Source organism: Marmota monax, unplaced genomic scaffold (genome assembly GCF_021218885.2).
Source record: "Marmota monax isolate L192 unplaced genomic scaffold, Marmota_monax_Labrador192_F-V1.1 WCK01_AAM20220418_F8-fsc00029, whole genome shotgun sequence".
NCBI lineage: Eukaryota > Metazoa > Chordata > Mammalia > Rodentia > Sciuridae > Marmota > Marmota monax.
In genome coordinates this window covers 8,049,694-8,068,813 of record NW_026693024.1, presented here as the reverse complement: position 1 = coordinate 8,068,813, position 19,120 = coordinate 8,049,694, and the positions used below count along the sequence as shown (strand labels likewise).

Genomic DNA, 19,120 nt, shown 5'->3' with positions numbered 1-19,120 from the left:
ATATAATCTGCTCACTAACACCCTAACAGGAGGATAACTGTGTCTCCACCACACAAGTGTATAGACGAGGCCCCTGAGGACAAGACCTCAGGCTCCTGGCTCGGCAGGATGCAGACATCTAAGGTAATCCACCACCCAAGTACACCACTCCACACCCCGCTCTGCCCGCCCCCCATGCAGGCCTCATCTTCCTCACCTGTCAATTAAGGGAGGGTAAGGAAAGTAAATGAACCATGGACCCTATGGCCCTTCCCAGCTCAAGCCTCTGTGATTATAAACAAAGATGCAAACGTAGCTTAATCAAATCTTGCCAGTCCTAAACAGCATCCCCGGATAGATCTGAACTGATTTTTCCAATCTGACTATTTGTATTACTATTTGTATTACCTAATAGTAAAGCAAAGATAGGAACATTCGATTATTTGAATCTGCTTTTAAAAGTTTCTGTGGATCTGATTCAAATGTATGATATGTCAAGATCATTGTACTTTCATGTGTAACTAATTAAAACAAATAAAAAATAAATAAAATGAAAAGAAAAAAGTTTCTGTGGCTAGCAAATTTCTACCTTTACTAATCTGTGGAACAATTCTGCCTGAAATGAAGGCGCATGACAATGAATGGCTCTAATCATGACAAATACAAGGCTACTTACTGACATCTGCACTATGCCTGATGCTGAGTATTTATATGTTTTACATCATGCTGTATAATCCCACAACATAGATCTGATTGCATCCATTTTACACGTGTAAAAAAAAGATCTGTTCAGAAAAAAGACCTGAGAGAGGATGGGCAGAAGTTGTTTTCACCCACGATGTGTGCCTGCTGAGTCACCCAACCATTCCATCTCAACGTCTCCACCTGCCAACCAGGTTAAATAACCCCTGCCTCATTCATTCCCTCAGTGAGCCAGCATGTACCAGGCACTATGGTAGGTGGTAGGGATGCATCAGTGAATACAAATGTTTAAAAAGAACAAAAAGACTACATGGAGCTTACACTCTAGTATAAAAAACAAGATTTTTCTAGATTTTAGGCAAAAAAAAAAAAGTGCCTAATACTTAGCGCTAAATAATCATTACCTGCCTTCTCCCAACTCCCTTTAACAATGGAAAAACCAGTAGAAAACACAACCAACAAAAGCCATCAGCTTTGACAGCCCCCAAGAAGAAAAATTTTTGCTTAATAAACATATGCAGAAGAGCAGAAACTAAGAGTACACATGTACTGGAGTACACTAGCCTGGATTTGAATTTCGACTCACTGGCTGAAGTGACCTTGGGCTAGTTAAGTACACTAAGTCCCAGCTTCCTCATCTGTAATATGGAAATAACAATGACATCATAAAGTAGAGGCAAAGATTAAATGAGATGAAGTACAGAAAGTGAGGGTTAAGGTGTCTTCTATACCTTCAGAGTACATGGAATGATTAGTACAATCTCCTCAAAGCCTACCTTCCATATCTGCAAAATGACAAAGATCATACCAACTTGATAGGGTTGTGGTGAACGCTGCAGAGAAAATGCACAGAAAGTGTTCAGCGTGACTGGTGTATGATGGCACTTATTTATTTCATAAAAATGACTAGAGAATGGGGAGCAGGCAGGGATGGCATCCTTCAGCAATGGACCCCATGGCCAGTGCTCATAAAAGCCTTCCCTGGGAAGAGCACTGTGCTCCTAGTACCAGGCGCCAGGCAGCTTCCCCGCAGAGCAGGATCAGATGCAGGTGGTTGTGAAATGACAAATGCAACTGAATCTGAGTCACCAGGGATGACGTCCAGAGTGTGTGGATTAGGTCGGCCCTGGCTCCGGTTGCCTCTCTTTTAGGCACTTCCAGCTTTACCAGAGGGCTAAAGAGAGCAAAGGAGAGCAGTGGAAGGGGATTTACTACTACTTTGCAGGTTTTTAAAGGAAGGAGTGTTGGCTAAGGAGGATCAAAATGATCTGGGGGGAATTATCAGTAAAAGCTATACATCCAGACTTGCTCTTGTCCCAGTTAGGTCAGATGAAAGGACCCTTCTCTACTTGTGGACGGAGGCAGAAACACCAGCATCCAAAATTTCAGCGTGACTCCAAAACTGGGCCAGGGAAGGAAAGTCAGGAGATGAGCTCAAGTGCTGCTGCTATAACACATGGGGGACCACAGGCAAGTCCACAGCACTCTGGGCCTGTCATCCTAATGGACCAGCAACTCTACTCAACACCACACATCTCAGGACATGGACGTGCAGGAAAGCTTTGAGGCGTACCTTCAGGAAGGCCACTATATTATATACAAGCCCCTTCACCAACATTGTAAACACCATACATTGTTTAAGTAAATGAGCTCCCCAAAAGGAATCTCCCCCAGGCCAATGGGGGGGAGGGGGGCAAACTGGAACCTGAGCATCCAGCTGCCAGAACACACCTTTCCTACCATAGGACATCATCTGTTTCAAAGGTGGCTCACCTAGAATTGAGCTATGAAGTCAAATATTAAGCCAGAGGATGTGATTCAGCTTTTCAACACGTTGGTGGCTATAAAGAAATAAAGCTTCCTTGTGTGCAAATCAGGAAAGTGGCTCTAGGCAGTTCAGAGATCCTGAGCATGGCCACTCAGTTCATCCTGTACCAGCTGCCCTGGGATGCACTCTCTGCCTCAGGCCAAAAGCAGGGAGTGAAGGGGACACTGTGGCCATCAAAGCACAGATGCAAAAACCCCACTCTCCCTTTTGAGGATGTGGCCAAGGTCCCAGCAGGCCAACCTGTCACTTCTCTGCTCAAAAACAAAGGACTCCCTACCACTTACAGAAGGAAAGGTGGACTTCTGCCCTACCCCACCCTGGCCCCACGTAAACCTCCAACCCTATCATCTTCTAGTACATCATCTTCAACACCAAATTACAGCCTGAACTGCAAACCCACCTGCCCTCTCCCACTGGGACCTCAGCCCCTGCTTGTGCTTTTCCAGGAAGCACAGACCCAGTCGAGTGTGCTTCCGTGAGCCCTGGCCTTCCCATGGGAACTTGGCACAGGGTCCACGTGGGCTGCAAATTCCTTTCACAACGTAAACTCCCCAAAGGCAAGAACCACCATGTTCCACGTGCCTAAACCAAATGTCCTGGATACAGAAGTTGCTCAACTGAGGCTATTTCAAACTGAAGTTGGAGGCAATCAAATATCATGGGATGCTCAAACCTAAGCAAGATGAAAAGAATCAAGACAAATGAGTTGAGTCAAGGGGTAGGAATTTTCCAGGTACCAAGATGGAGGGAAATTATCTACAACAACAACAAAAAAAAACAATCCTTGAGCTGGGGGTATAGCTTAGTGGTAAAGCATTCACCTAGGACCTGGGTTTAATCCCTAGCACCATCCAAAAAAAAAAAAAGACTGTCTTATAAGACTATGGAAATGTGGAAATGGGCCACGAGGCTTCCTGGCTGACTTCACTAAGTGTATGATCTCAGAAATATTAAACATCTCAAAGCCTCACTTCCTTATCTTTAAAAAGAGGAGAAAGGTAGCTAAGCCTCTATCTGTGGTTGTGGCCATTACACATGGACATAAATTGTGTTTTCCTTCCCCCAACAGCATGTAACCAGGCAGGTCACACATGCAAAAGGAATCCAATGAGCAACACTTCCAGATGCTTCCCTATCCCAAAGCCTGGTCCCCCAATGACTCTCTTCAGCTTACCAGAATTTCATTTTCTCCTGCACAATTCTAGCTCCAATGAGTAAACAGATTTTTAAAAAATTAGCAGGGGAAAAAAAAAAAAAAAGATTGTCAGGAATATGTAAAAATCACAAAATATATCAACCCATTTTAGGTGGTGTGAAATGATTAAAGTTTGTATTCTACTCAACCCACCAAATTTACAGGGGGCCTACCCACATTTTTCACAACCCTCTCAGCTGGATCCTTTAGTCTGTGAGTACAAGCTATGAAATGTATAAAGTCAGGCCCATAAAAAAATTAATATTTCCTCCCCAGAGGAGAGAAGCCCCTGAAAACCTAGGCGTACAAGGGAATATTCTCTCTATAATAATTACTAAGTCACTGCTATCTGACTTTGGGGCCTGCTATCTGACTTTTTTCACATCCACTCCAATTTTTTTTTAATATTTATTTTTTAGGTGTAGATGGACACAACACAATGCCTTTATTTTTATGTGGTGCTGAGGATCGAACCCGGGTCCCGCCTATGCTAGGCAAGCGCTCTACCGCTGAGCCACAACCCCAGCCCGCACTCCAATTTTTTAAGCCTTGGACACATGCTCTCCCCTTGCTGGCCCTTTCCCCAATACCTAGGGAGGTGGATCCAAGCAGAATATGGGAGAATCTGCAGGGCAGGGCTGCTACCTGGTTGAGGTCGTGTTATGCAGCTGAGCAGGTTGCTAGCAACAGCTGTAAGACAGCCCCATCTTCTGAACAAATTCTGTTTCCACGAGAAGCTTCCAGCCCCTAAAGTTTTCTCCCACTGGGTCATCAAGATTGCAAATTAGCTAGCTATCTGCCTGCTCCCACTCCTAGCCTGCATTTGCTCCAGCTAACATACAAACGAAAGATTATAATGAATAAGTCATCCTCATTTGACTCCCAGGGTTCACCTACTAATATTTTTGAAGGAAAAGAAATGAGCTTCCTCTAAAGACTTCTGCTTTCCGATGAGCTAAAATAATTGAAATTAGTAAAATACAATTAAGGAAGTTTAAACATTGTCTAATTGAATTCTATCTGCTGCAAATAAATATTCCTTCCACCTTTCAATCATTCTTATTATGTTTTTCAGGCTGAGCAAGTACTCTACTGCTGAGCTAAACCCCCTGTCCTTAATTGTCACTTAACACTGCTTCAGAAGGCAGCTCACAAGCCCAGGGCTTCAAAATTTCTTGAAATCAAAAAAGGGAAGAAATTATTCCATTAAAGAGGGCACCAGATTTCAGGTTCATGCTGCACTTTGCCAAACATGCTGTCTCCTCAATTTTTCTAATGGGTTAGCGGTGCTCTCTCTCAAACACAGGGCCGCTCCCATCAGGGCCCCGCTTCGAGGCACTTGGGGGGCCCACAATCCACAACAGCCTATGAAATGGAGCTCCAGCCAATTTTTCCAGGGTCAACACCTTTCACACCCCAACCTGACACAGCATTCTACCCTTCAGCCACACTCTCTGTCCTAGTCTCCCCCCCCCCCAAAAAGCTTCATATTTTTGTATTCTAGGTCCTGTACTTAAACTATTTTTTCTGCCCAGAAGAACGTTTTGTTTTCCCTTACCCACATCCTTCTCCACATGGCACTCTTCAGAATCAAGGACATCACTTCCTCTGTCCCCAGCCACCTCCCACTCTGTGTGTCTTGCTGACTATGAGATTCGGGGCAGAGACCATGTTTTTACTCATCCTTGTGTCTCCAGAGCCATGTACCTGGGGTTAGGTGTCAAGGCCTGGAGACCAAAGCAGGTTCTCCCGTGGTGATCTTCCACATTCAAAAAAGCAGGAGCACAGAATTGCCTAATCCTGATTGCTTCTCACTATTCTTCTGCTGAAATTACCAAATTGCCCTAAGCAAAATAACAATGAGAGCAATAGTAGTAAATAGAGAACACAGGTCAGTTATGTTCCAGCCGGTAGCTCACAAGCCTCAAATTTTGTTTTGTTACTACTTTACTTTGTTACTACTTTGAAAATAATCTTCATCCACAGACCCAACAACAACAGGGAACAGACCTTCAAATGCATGTCAAATTCAAGATCTGCCAGTTCTATAACTGGCTGAGACCCCACCGCCCATAAATGGAACAAGGTGACCCCATAAACGGAACCTCCCATAAATGGAACAAGAAACATTGGTGACTTCAACCTCCAACACCCTAGGAAAGATGGGACATCTTCTCACCATCCTCTACCCAGCATGGCTCCTCCTCCTTAAAAAACAAAAAAGCAAAGAACACCCCCTAGAGACAACTTTATTTGAATCCAGACAAGTTTTAAGATTAGGTTAGTAATTAAATCAGTTCACTTGCTGTTCCTACTTCACTAGCACCAAAGATCATCACTGAGTCTCTGAGAATCACCAATTCCAGAGCAAAATTTCCAGTTTATATACTGAAGAAAATAACAGTAACTTATTACAACATAAAACAACAAACCTGTTTTTCAAGGCACTGGTCCTGCAGAAACCCAAAGCCAAAATAAATTCCTCACTTATGCAGCACGCAGTTTACAGTCTTTTCAGAAGTGGTCAAGGTGCCACTTATTTTGAAATAGGGTTCTGGAACTTTCAGTGAGGTTAAAAGGGGGTGTCCACAATTAAGAGAGAGGAAACCCCCTCCCCCCAACACACCATTTATCACACAAAGGAACATCCTACACTTCTTTCATTTCCAGGGCACCTCGCATCTCATGAAAGGATGCCTCTACTCCACGTGTGAACTTTCCAGTGGGGCCCTGGTAAAAACTCCCTTCTAGGCAGGATTTACTTGGGGCGGCACCCTACACCTCTTCCAGCTATCTCCCACGGTGCAGGCACTTGACATTCTGCTTTAGTGTCCCCCTGATCTCCCCTTCTAAGACACAAAGGCCTGGTCAGCTGGTTTGGATGCTAACACCACCTCTGCATGCTGCTCACTCTACGAAACGCAGATCTCCTCTCTTGACCCTCGTGGGTGATGGTCTAACTCACTGCGTCCAATACCAGATAGAACAAGCAATGGTTCATGGGTGAACTATAATCAGCTGTTTCCAGAAAGCAGAGACCCTTGTTCTTGCCCATCTCTTCCCTTGATATGCATCACAGGGAGGGTTCTGTGTGAAGAAAGTTCCCAGGAAATATTTATTTGGAGAGTAGATCCTGTCACCACAGAAGGGAGTTTAGCAGTGTTCCAGGGGGCAGGCAGGCTCTGGAGCCCGGCACTGTTTGAACCCTACTAGCCAGCTCTATCTCTGGGTCTCAAATTCCTCATCTGAATCATGAGACAACTAATTGTACCCACATTATTGGGTCAAACAGGAGTCGAGAAGCATGGGTAAAATGATGCACACCAAGAACTCAGGACGATGGTAACTAGGTTAGACCTCTTTACTACTACTCCCACTACTACCATGCCCAGAGTATTTCCACCCAAAAGCCTAACGACCAAAAAAAAAAAAAAAGGTGAAAATCTAACTTTAGATTGCAAACTTGGCACAGTGGAGACATGGAGTAAGTCTAGCAAGGGCAGAAGAGAAACAGGCTACTACTTCCCTTCGGGTTTATCAGATGTAAAGCTCAGACCTATCTTGCCCGTGATGTCTCACCAAAGGCGGTCTGTAACTCACACACTGTTTGGGGGACTCATTTAAGTGTACTCTAGGCAGAATCGTTTGTATGAATAACCGCGGTAGTTTCTGCTGTTGAAGAGTGGATTTCTGTGTATTCAGCTTTCAGCGGAAAAACAAGAAGTCACACTAGTTACTCTCAGGCTTCCTAGAGACGAGTCGCCCAGAGAGCCCTTCTAAAATTCCATTTGCAATGAAAATAAAAATCAAGTAAGTCACAGCCTCTAAGCATAATCATTTGACCAGCCCAAATGATACCACCCCCCCCCCAACACACATACTCCCTTCCCTTTGGAGTGCACCTCAAAACAGACACATGATCACACACCATCTCCTCACCAGGACAGAATGGAGTGACAGACACACAAAGCAAGCTTCAGAACACACGTGCCACTGTTATTCACCCACAGAAGGGCTAAGGGCTGCTTAAAAAAGAAACAAGGGCTGGGGCTCTAGCTCAGTGGTAGAGCACCTTGCCAGCATGCGCCAGGCCCTGGGTTCCATCCCCAGCACCCCCAAAACAGCAGCAACAACAACAAAATAAACAACAGCAAAACTGAAAAGAAGGGTGCCACCCCCCCACACTCTCAGTACTTCCTGAGCAACAGGACCAAACACACAGAGTTCTAACTCATTCTAAGGCAGAGCACCCACTTTCCCAAGGAAAAAGTCATTTTACAGCGCACATCCCAAAGTCACATTCTTATCGAGAGAACAATGGCTCCAGGTTCACAAAGATGGGACATATCACAGATACCCTTGGTCATATCACATGGCCTGCCCTAACTGATACCACCAGGAACTTCTCTGAAGAAAGCTCAATAAAACTCCAAAGCATTTATTTCTTTCTTCAAAACAGCTACAGATGGGCTGTCCAAAAGACTGCTGGTTATACATTTGTTACTCAATGGGTAACTGATGCCAATTTTGGATATTTATAAGATGATCATCTAGTAAGTTATATTTATAACAAACTTATTACATGTTCAAATCCACACTTCTGCTTAGATCATAGTGAGAAGAGGACCTCTGAGTTATTAGTGTAATACCCTAAAAGTTAATTTTTCCAAATTTAAATTCCAAAATTTAAACCATTTAAAAAGTTCTTTTCAGCATCTTCTCACCAAGCTATTTCATTTTTAAAAGCAAGCAGAGGCAAGGTCTCTGTCCCACCCCACTCAGTTCACTTGATCAAACACAGGACTGGAAAACAGAGTGTGGGGTTTATATAGGTCCCAGTTGATACAGGAACATCCATGTTCCCAAGCAAGAGATGGAAAATCATATTCTCCCCAATGTGGGTAAAGGACCAGCATCACCTGGGGCCTAATGGGATGTGCAGGTTACATCTGTCAGGATTGATACCATAAAAGAGAAAAGTTTTGTGGATCTGCTGGGGCTTACACCTGAGCTTTTGTCGAATCGTATGGATGACGTCAGAGAAAAGCATTTTATAAACCCAGGATAAGACTTTCTTGAGAGAACATCTTAAAGGAGGGGATCCCAACTCAAGACACATGGGGACAGTTGTGCAGCCAGTGAGGCAGACAGCCCCATCTCTAGGAAGCTGGAACCCTAACTAAGAGATGGCCACTGCGGAGCACTTCCAGCACTCTCTGGTGGAACTCTCTGAGAGTCAGACCACACACTGCCGCCCCTAGTAGCAGAAAGCACATGACAGCTGCACTCCAGCTTCTATTCTATACCAACCGAGGGCAAAATTCATCTCTTTCTGGTTCCAAGAAGATTCTGTCTGCCATGGAAAAGAAAAGGGGGGGGGGCATGGGAAAAATGGAGGAACTGTGAGTGGGCAAAGGGGAGGGAAAGGAGGGGAGGGGGCATGGGGCAGAAAAGATGGTGAAACAATATGGTCATCATTACCCTAGGTACATGTAGCACTGCACATACAGTACATATACACTACATGGTGTATAATCAGTAGACAATCAGAGAAATGAAAAGCTGTGCTGCAATTGTGTACAGTGAATCAAAATGCATTCTGCTGCCATATATACCTATTTAGAAATAAATTAATTAATTAAAATAAAAGAAAAAGAAAAACTTAACTCAGTGAACCCCCCAGGACTGCCTGGGGGTAAATATCAAGTCCACTATCACCAGGTGTTTAAATACCAGATAGACAATCATTTCGTGGGACAAGTTCTACTTCTTGTGGAATGGGTTAAATCTGAGCCTTTGGAACCCAGAGATCTAAGAGGGAGCCCAGTGCACAATGCTTTTTTTCTTTACAGAGGTTTTTTGTTTTATTTTGTTTTGTTTTTCTGAATGAACTTTGTTTTCACACAGATTACTGGTAAAGCAAAATACTGATGTAACTCTAAGACACTAAAGGGTGTCAGGTGACCACTAAGGTCCTGTATGTGGTTCTAGTTAAGAAATCAGTTGGAAAACCAGGTCAAGAAGCAATGTGATACTAAGTAAGGGACCTGAGCAACTGCAAGAGTCCTAGCTTGATTCTCTTCCCATGAGCCCTTGGCTCACAGGTCCAACACACAAAGCATCACTAAAATGAACAAAAACGTGGGGATGGGAATGTGGCTCAGTGGTAGAGGGCTTGCCTGGCATGTATGAGGTCCTAGATTTGATCACCAAAACCACAAAAAAATAAGTAAAAATTAAATAAACAAAAACTTAAATGCTTTTAAGATTTAGGTGCACATTTCATCTGAAAACCATTCAAAAGCTCAGGCTAGCCGGGCATGGTGGTGCACACCTGTAATCCCAGCAGCTTTAGAGGCTGAGGCAGGAGGATCATGAGTTCAAAGCCAGCCTCAGCAATGGTGAAGCACTAAGCAACTCAGTGAGACCCTGTCTCTAAATAAAATACAAAATAGGGCTGGGGATGTGGCTCAGTGGTCATGCCCCTGAGTTCAATCCCCAATACCAAAACAAAAACAAACAAACAAAAAGCTAAGGCCATCTGCAAGAACTCTTTCCTTTTCTCTTTAGCATCAGGAAATATTAATAATTGACAATTATTCGTATCATTTAATGCTGGGGATTGAACCCAGGGGTTCTTATCACTGAACTACATCCCTAGTTCTTTTTATTTTGAAACAGGGTCTCACTAAATTGTCTAAGCTGGCCTTGAACTTGTGATCCTCTTGCCTTGAGCTGCCAAATTGCAGGGATTACAGGCATGTGCCACCATGCCTGGAAGCATCAGGAAATTAAAAGGAAAGAAAGAAAAGGTGGAGAGAAGGAAGAAGGAAGCCATTCATTTTGCTCCCAGAGACAAGAATAAAACTTCCGCTTCTCACTATTATATAAGTACCTTTCATGTTTCATCCACGCCAGGTACATACTTTTTAACCAAATACAACATAATAGAAGCATAAAAAAATGCTCTTAAAAAATTGAAAACATAAGCATAAAACTCAAGGGAACAAATCTCATTCATAAACTCTGCTTTATCCCACATTCTAATCTCAGAGAGTTACAAAAGCCAGAGACCTGGAAGTCATCTCCTTCTTCCCGCTTCCTGCGCATCCAATCACCTAGTCCTTTCTCCTCTTAAATCTCTATTAAATCCACCCAAGTTCCCCACTGCTGCTGCCACCATACTTCAAGCCACCAACGGTTTTCAAAACCCAGCCTCCTAGCTAATCTTTATGCAAACAGAAGGTCAAACAGTGTCTCCTTTAACCCTGGTCTATTCTCCACTGTGGGTAGGAGTGATCTTTAAAAATGCAAATCTCATCAGGCTCCTCCTCAGCCCCATACCTTTCACAGTGTCCCAGACTTCTTAAGAACTGCCAGCAACATGGTCTTCTTTCCCCCACCTACCTCACCATCGGTGCCATCTGTTAGTTCTGTTCTTCCTCCAGACACACCAGGCTTCTCTCACTACTCTGGACACATCCCCGCTTCCAACCTCTGGGCCTTTGTACAAGCTGTTCTCTGAAGTACTCTTTTCTTCCTCTCACTGTCCCTCAGGTATTAGCTCAAATCTCACTTCCACAGGATGCCTTCTTTGAGCTGCTACCCAGAATCCTCCACTACAGAGCTTCCTTCCCCTGCCTCCCAGCATTCTCTGCCAGGATGCCTTCCTCTACTTGCTTCCCAGCATCCTCCACTCCTGACACATGGAGAGGCTAAACTTCATATCCTAAGTTCATGTCCTGTTACTTTTAGCACTCAGCACAGTCATATGTGACCTGTTGTGGAACATGTCTCTTTATATGCAATGTATTCTCTATGCGGCTAGCAACTGTCTCTCCTTCCCTTACTAGTAAGTAGCCTTAGTGCTTATCATAGTGTCTTCACCTAGTACATATTCAAATATTTATTAAATAAATAAAAATCCATTTTTGTGGGGGTGTACTGACGATTGAATTCAGGGGCACTCAATCACTGAGCCACATCCCCACCCCTATTTTGTATTTTATTTGGAGACAGGGTCTCTCTGAGTTGACTAGCACCTCACTTTTGCTGAGGCTGGCTTTGAACTCACGATCCTCCTGCCTCAACCTCCTGAACCACTGGGATTATAGGCACGCACCCTGGTACCTAACTAAAAACCCATTTATAAATAATAATAATAATAATAACAACAACAACAACACCATGGGACTGGCAAGCTTGGCTATGGAAAATTGCTTGTTTTCCAAAAACAGACTGAATCTGATGTGGAACTGGAGACACCTAGCATACCATAAGAAAAAGGGTAAAACCTTACGAAGTTCTTGAACAACAAATGGTCCTCAGAAACCTTATTTTCATGACTTAAATACAAATTGAAGGGGCTGAAGGGCTAGCTCAGTGGTGTGGTAGAACACTTGCCCACCGCCTATAAGACACTGGTTTCAGCCCCAGCACCACAAAAATATAAATACAAATCAAATTCAGAGATGTGTAAAGTTAAACCTCCTCTAAATTAAACTTGTTTTCAAATTTGAAGTAGAATGCTTTAACCAAATACATAAAAAAATTTAACTAACCAAGTGATGGAAAAACTATTTAGGATGAACAGTTTTATAAAATTATCCAGCAAAACAATTAAAAGTCCTGTAGTCAAAGAGAAAACAGCTTTTTTAAAAAAATCAATTTTCTGTATCAGAGAAGAAAATAAACAAACCTTCTTCGAAATAAGATTAAGTTAAAATATCATAACTGAATGCACCTGCCAAAACTAAGCCTAAACTCTAACCAGCAGGAAAGTACTTATTAAAGAATATTTAAAGTTAGTGTGTTGAGGTGTGGGGGGTTGCTAGAAACTGAACCCAGGGCCTCACACATTTTAGGCAGCAGCAGCAATGTACATATAGTCAACTGGGATTTCATCCACCCCATTCTCCTGCCATCTTCCCTATTTCTGAAAATAAATGTACCACTTTTAAAAGAAAATTAAGGAAAGGTTTTGAGATGATTTTGCATATTCAGAGACATGTTTCACAACAAAGCCTCAGCATAAAGGGAGCTCTCCTAAAAATCTATAAATGATTCTCTTTATAAATGATCTACAATCAGCTTTCCTCAAGCATGTATATTGCACACACACACTCACACATATGCAAATAAAGGAAGATTTAAACTCTGTAGATTTCTGGTTTGGCATTTTGTTTTAAATCCAAAGAGTAACGGGAAAAAAAAAAGTTAAATTATACACACATCAACACTCCTATTAACTCATACCACTAATGAAACAAAACTCTAACTAAGGAGAGAAAATGGGCCCACACATTGGAGTTCTGAAATGATTTTGGTCTTTGATCTGGGTGCCCATCCCTCCTATTTAATGTAAACTTCAAACCAAGAGCCTTGGAAAGTGATTATAATTAGTAAAGGCCCCAGTGTGACAGCTTTTAGTGAAACCAGGCATTAACAAAGTTTTTCTTTTTTTCCCCCTCTTTAAATGAAGCTGAGCCAACTTTTATTTTAGGATTTCTAAAATTCAAAAGTCTTTCCCACCAGTGTGCACCAAATCTTTGCATGATGGGTGTGCTGAAAACGACTCTTTACATCCATTTCCTTCGCTGAATTTATAGTGCTATTTGGGCCTCGGCTTCCAAATTACATGTGGCTCTTCTCCAACAGCTCTCGTTGTGTCTGAGGAATCCACACACAGTGCTGAGCGAGCACCAACTATGCAGTCGGTGGGCTAGGTGCAAGGGATGCAAGAAGGCTCTGCTCTGAACGCTGGGGCAACATGCTAGAGACAAACTGCAGCAGAGAAGCCCAACAGATGGGGAGAAAGTTATTCTGGAGGAGGGCGGTATACTCCCCAGAAGAGGTGGCATGGGGGTTTGGAAAAAGGGTAAGAAAGGCTCTTTGCTAGGGAAGGGGACTGGGACACAGCAGCATGAACAGTAAGCACAAAAGCAGAAAGAAATGACTCCGAGTGGCAGTGGTGGAGAAGAGAGGGTGGCGAGGGCTGGGACTAGACATTCAGCTTGGAAGCAGCCAATGAAGATCCTGAGTGACAAGGAAGGAGCTTGGGTTTCTTTCCATAGACAACAGGGAGCCAAGAGATGTTTTTAAGTCGGCAAACAACATGCGCAGCTCTAGTTTTTGAGGACGAGGACTCTGGCAGAAGAGTGCAGATGAACTAACTGCAGAAGTTAACTCAGGAGGCATCTGCCACACGGTGAGGGTTTCAGCAGAACGTTAGGCTGTGAGACAGTCCAGGACAGGGGTGAGGTTCCTGGCCTAGAGGACTGGGTGGACGTGTGCTTGAGATCACTTTTCAGAAGGGAGGGAGATGACTTTCACTTTTACAAGTACCTGCAGGGGGAGGTACCTGAAGGTTCCGGCTTGGGAGAAGTTGTAAGTGGAGATAGAGCCGGGAGTTGCCCCATAGTTGAGAAGAGAGGGCAGAGAAGCACCAGGATTCAGAGTGACAGGGCTCAGCTACCAGGATGCACAGAGTGACACAGCCCAGCTATGGCAATGAGCACGCCCAGCAGTGAGTCCACTCCACTCATGCAAGAAGGAGAGGGAGAGCTGTCATCAAGAGCTACCTGTGTCTGTAAGATTAAGTGGGAGTCAGGCCTTGGGGGGGCAACGGTCTGCCCAACGCAGGCAGCCCTTCCTTTTCTGGAATTCTGTTCCCCTTTTTCTCCCACTCTAATTTCCTCTATGCCTCCTGCCTACGTTGGGGGCGGGGGTGAAGGATGAGACCAAGGCAAGAATATAAAAATAATTACTGTCTCCTTCCCCATCCCTTCCAGCCACCGTGCAACTCTCCACTGGCTCTTAAGAGGAGACCACTGAACAGAAGACCCTGCTCACAGGCGCTGCCAAGAAGGGCAGATAGTTATGTAAGAAATTTGCAAAAACTTGAGGAAACAAAATAAGGGAGACCATGAGTACAAAAACATCAAGCAAGTAGGGGCTAGTTCAAACACTTAAAAGTATACTCCACATAACTTAAAATTCCAGGGAGAACTGGCGGATGACAGCACCAGAGCAAGTCTCCTTAATGACTCGAGAAGTGACTCGGAAAGCTGAGCCACCTATCAGGACAGCTTCCTGGTGCCAGGGAATCTGGTTTGTTTTAGAAGCAGACGAGTTCTAGAATTTTAATTTACTAAACATTAAGGTTTTCCCCAACCCCCCAGTTTTCTGTGAAACCTTGAACTTACCAACCAAGGTACCTTACAGGCATGTAATAAGACCTTACTTGCTTTATGGAATTTCAGATTTCAAAATAAAACGCATGCAATACAGGGAGAACCTCAAGTCTACTTGTAGATATGACAGGCCACTGCTACTATGCTTTTTTTTTTTTTTTTTTAAAACAGTGCTCCTGCATGCTGGGCAAGTGCTGTATCACTGAGCTTCACCCTGCGACCTGCTACTGCACTTTTAAAGCAGACTTTCTAACCTTGGAGGATATCTGGGGCTGAATAATATATTGGAGGTGGGGGAATGTATCCTGTGCTCCACAAGAGGCAGAACAGCATCTCTGGTCTCTACTCAATAGCAACTGTCCCCTCCCAGATCAGGACACTCCACAATGTCTCCAGACACTGCTAAATGCCCCCTGGGGAAGAGCCACCAAGTTGACAACCACTCCTTTAAATAGTGAGTTCTAAGTTTGCCACTGGCTTTTTCCTTAAAACTCATTCCTAAGCAAATCTTATTAAGAAGAATTTACTAGTTCTGTTTGCTCTCCACCCTGGAGGCAAAAAGAAAGGACTACATTTCCCCCATTTGAACACAAACTCCTGTGCAAATTCTGCCTAACATAATTGAGTTGGGTAAAATTCTGGAAAGGAAATCCAGAGTGGATACCCACAAGGCTTCCTGAGCTCAAAATACACCACTTTTTTCCATATATAGATCTTGACTTTCTGGAACATTAATTTTATCCTTCCAACAATCCCATAAGGTAGAAAAGCTCCTGAATGGGCTGGAATGTAGCTCAGTGGCAGAGCACTTGCCTAGAATGCACCAGGCCCTGGGTTCCATTCCCAGCACAGGTTGGGGCTGGGGGGAGGGGGTGTGTAGAAAAGAGAAAAGCTACCGAAATAATGTATATAATCACATTCATCAATAGCAATGCTGCCAAAAGCTAAGGAATTCCCTTACACCTTCAAATGCAACAGGGAGTTAATTTCAAAAAGTTCTTATTTTAAAACCCCACACACAGAGAAAAACAGAGTGCCTATGTTTAATGCTAAGCCGTCTGAGGCCAAGCTGATTCTAAAGAGCAGCTGTTGTACAGTCAGGCTGGACTTAGGAGTTCTGGGTCTGGCTTGACTTCTTACCAGCCCATGGGTAGATCAAGGCATAGCAGTAAAATAAAGCTGCTCTAGGCTCAAACTCAGAACTTTTGCTAACGGCCTTCACAAAAGCAGGTTGAAACTAACTCTGTCCAAGAAGGTACGCGGAAAAGTAATTCAACCAGCAGACTCAAAACGTTTTTATAACAATCCTACCCTACAGTCTCCGAGGGGGGGTGGTGGAATACCAAGCAAGCTCAGGGGAAAAACAAATAGAGCATTTAAAAGCTTTATCTAATTACCCCCACTGAGACTTTTTCTCTTCAGTCTGGCCGTCTGACAAAGCCAGTGGGGGTTTTCATTCTCTCTCTCCACCCAGTGACTTCCACCCGCCCTCAAGCAGTCTTCCAGCCTCAGGTGAATCCCCGCAGGAGCAGCCAGTCCCCAGTCCCAGGACTTAACAGAGGTTTTCAAATTCTCTTAGCGTTACTGGCTTGAATCACACAGAGCAAACAGTCTCCACCCTCTCCCATTGCTTTGTCTGAGCACCTATTCACAGGCAGCCACCTTTACTGATGGACAGACAACGACGTGCCCTGCAGTCCCATCAAAAGCAAGATGCACCCGGTCACTGGAAGGACAGCGCCCTGCCCCCTCCTTTCCATCTCTGCCCCACCCGCCGCTGCCAAGGAGCAGAGTACAATCTCCAGCCACGCTCGGCTGCCCTTCAGGCCACATTGGACACCCAGGCAAGGGGACGAGAGAAACTGGGGGAAGCTGGGCTGATGACACTGCCTACGAAGGCTGCTAGCTAGGAAAAGCTCCTCCCCACCTTCCTCATTCTTCCACCTCACTGTAAAGAAAACACCAGCGGATGGTTTTCCTCTCTGTAGTCTGCCTTCCATGTGGGAGTGAGGGAAATTAAAAGTAAGTGATGCATTTCAGAAAGCACATCATGAGCCTCCCTCTGGGTTTCAGATGGTACACCTTTTACCTCTGATTTACGAGGCCCCCCCCCCAGGGTGTGGCAGGCACTATCTGACCCCTGCCTTTTGAAGAAGGCCCTGACTATTCCTACCCCAAAATCACTTTCTGAGAAAGAGAAGAAACAGCACACTTATTTACCCATTTCCTAATTATATTTGGATGTAAAAAAAATATGACTCAACAATGTGTGTTCAACAGGTCAGATGTACACAAATGACCTTGAGACACTGAAACTTCTACCTTCACACTGGGGCTGCGTTCAATCAAGGTGATGGTTACCAACCCTGGCTTCAGATTTCTACCTTTTATCTTGCTGCAAACATACTTAAAACACATTTATGGTAGAAATGTAATGCAAACCACAATTGTTATTGTTTTCTAACATTTGTTCAGTTCCTCGGAAGAGATTCTGAACCTAATAAAATTCTTTTTTAAAAGGTAGGTATAAACTGGGCTGAATAAACTGAGCCAAAGAGGTGGGGTAACATGGGGGTGGGGACATATGGAGGCCTAATCTAAGAATGGTAATCTCAGTGAAGGGGGAGAGAAAGCTATTGTCCCCTTATCAGGTGAGACTATACTGCATAGTCTCTATTGATACTATGCTGCATTTCTTTTGAGAGCATATCTGTTTAATGAAGAATACAAGTAAGGCATCACTTTATGGATTATGTAGACTTTCCAAAACAAAAAGTCTTATTAACATGTGAGAAAAGGTGCAGTTACATACACATATCCTTGGGAATGCTTAACCTGAACACATTTGGTAACAGAAACGAAGTCACCTCAGACAAGCTGCCATTTGACACCACAGGGTTAGGTCAAAGAATACTGAACTTCAATTAAACACATTACAAAAGAAAGATTATTTAAATATGACAACAAAAACAAAATCAACATTAACATTCTACCTTTCTAGGTCAAAGGACCTGGAGAGTTCAGAAATTGATTGAATCCAGTAAATAATGTAAAACAGGGAAGGACTCCCTTTCAAAAATGCTTCGGTTAATTTTAGCATCCTTCTGTTTAGCTGCTTAGCAACCCTTATCCTATGACCTTCTAAGCACCACCTACTTTTCAGAAGGATAATGAATAGAAACATCAAAAGGATTCACTTCTGTCTGCATCTAGAGAGCAGGTTTAACCAATTTCTATATCAGTCAAGTTTATATTAATTATGCCATTAAACCCCTAAAAGGACAGAATTTTTCAACTTCATTAAACAGGAAATCTCCTTAGCTGAAGCTGATATCATTATATTAGCAAGTGAGCATACAGATAGCAAGCAAAGACCTCCAAACTGACCCAGGAAGTGAACTCACACAACAGTTCAAAATCAAAGAGTTAAAAATGAGGGGTCTCCTAACAGCAGCTACGTATTGCCTGCCTTAAAGCAGGTAACCAATAAACAGCTGTTGATCAGATGCAGGATGAATAAAGTTAGGCTTCATTTTCCTCCTTCAATATTCCGTACCTGTGTTGGAGGAAGTAAGACTTTAAAGGATGCCTGAAGAAATCTAAAATAAAAAGACCCTTCAATCAAAAGGTCACTTGTTGGATGGTGTACATGCCTAGGAAGGGATGTTCCACCTGTACCAGCTGAGTCAGAGGCACAATCATCACGTAACAAACACTAGTCTGTCATGAGGCTGGACAGTCTGAATTTCTGATGAGAAATAAAATGGTATGTAGGAAAATGCAGAGAATGATATTCCATATACCAGTAAGCATCAGCAGCATTTCTTAAGATTATCACATACCCAGCAAATCCTTTTTAAACAACAAAGCATTCTAAAGCCAACCAGTTCAGCAGTATTTTTAAGAATGATAGGACAGTGCAAGTTCATTAACCTAAAATGAAGAAAGAGAAATAAATAAATAAATCAAAGAGCTCCTCTCTCCCTTTTTTCTGTAAAAAGGGGAAAGGTATTTTTTTTCACACATTTAAAACTTGATTAAAGCCACTGAAATGTTTAATTCATCAGTGTAACCAAAGCTCAAAACACATCAAAGCAGAACCCATCAACGGGTACCCAGAAGTCTCCCTACAAAGGGCAGAAGTAAAAAAACAACAACAACAACAACAACAACAACAAAAAACCGATGGTCCACTTTGCATATATTATTTAGAGTATTTCAAAT

General features: G+C 43.4%; 1 protein-coding gene across 7 annotated transcripts in view; it reads right to left on the bottom strand.

The window, feature by feature from the left end:
- The window catches only part of Rreb1 (ras responsive element binding protein 1), a 131,581-nt gene that overhangs the window by 109,467 nt on the left and 2,994 nt on the right, over positions 1-19,120 (bottom strand). The gene's annotated exons all lie outside the window — the stretch shown is intronic.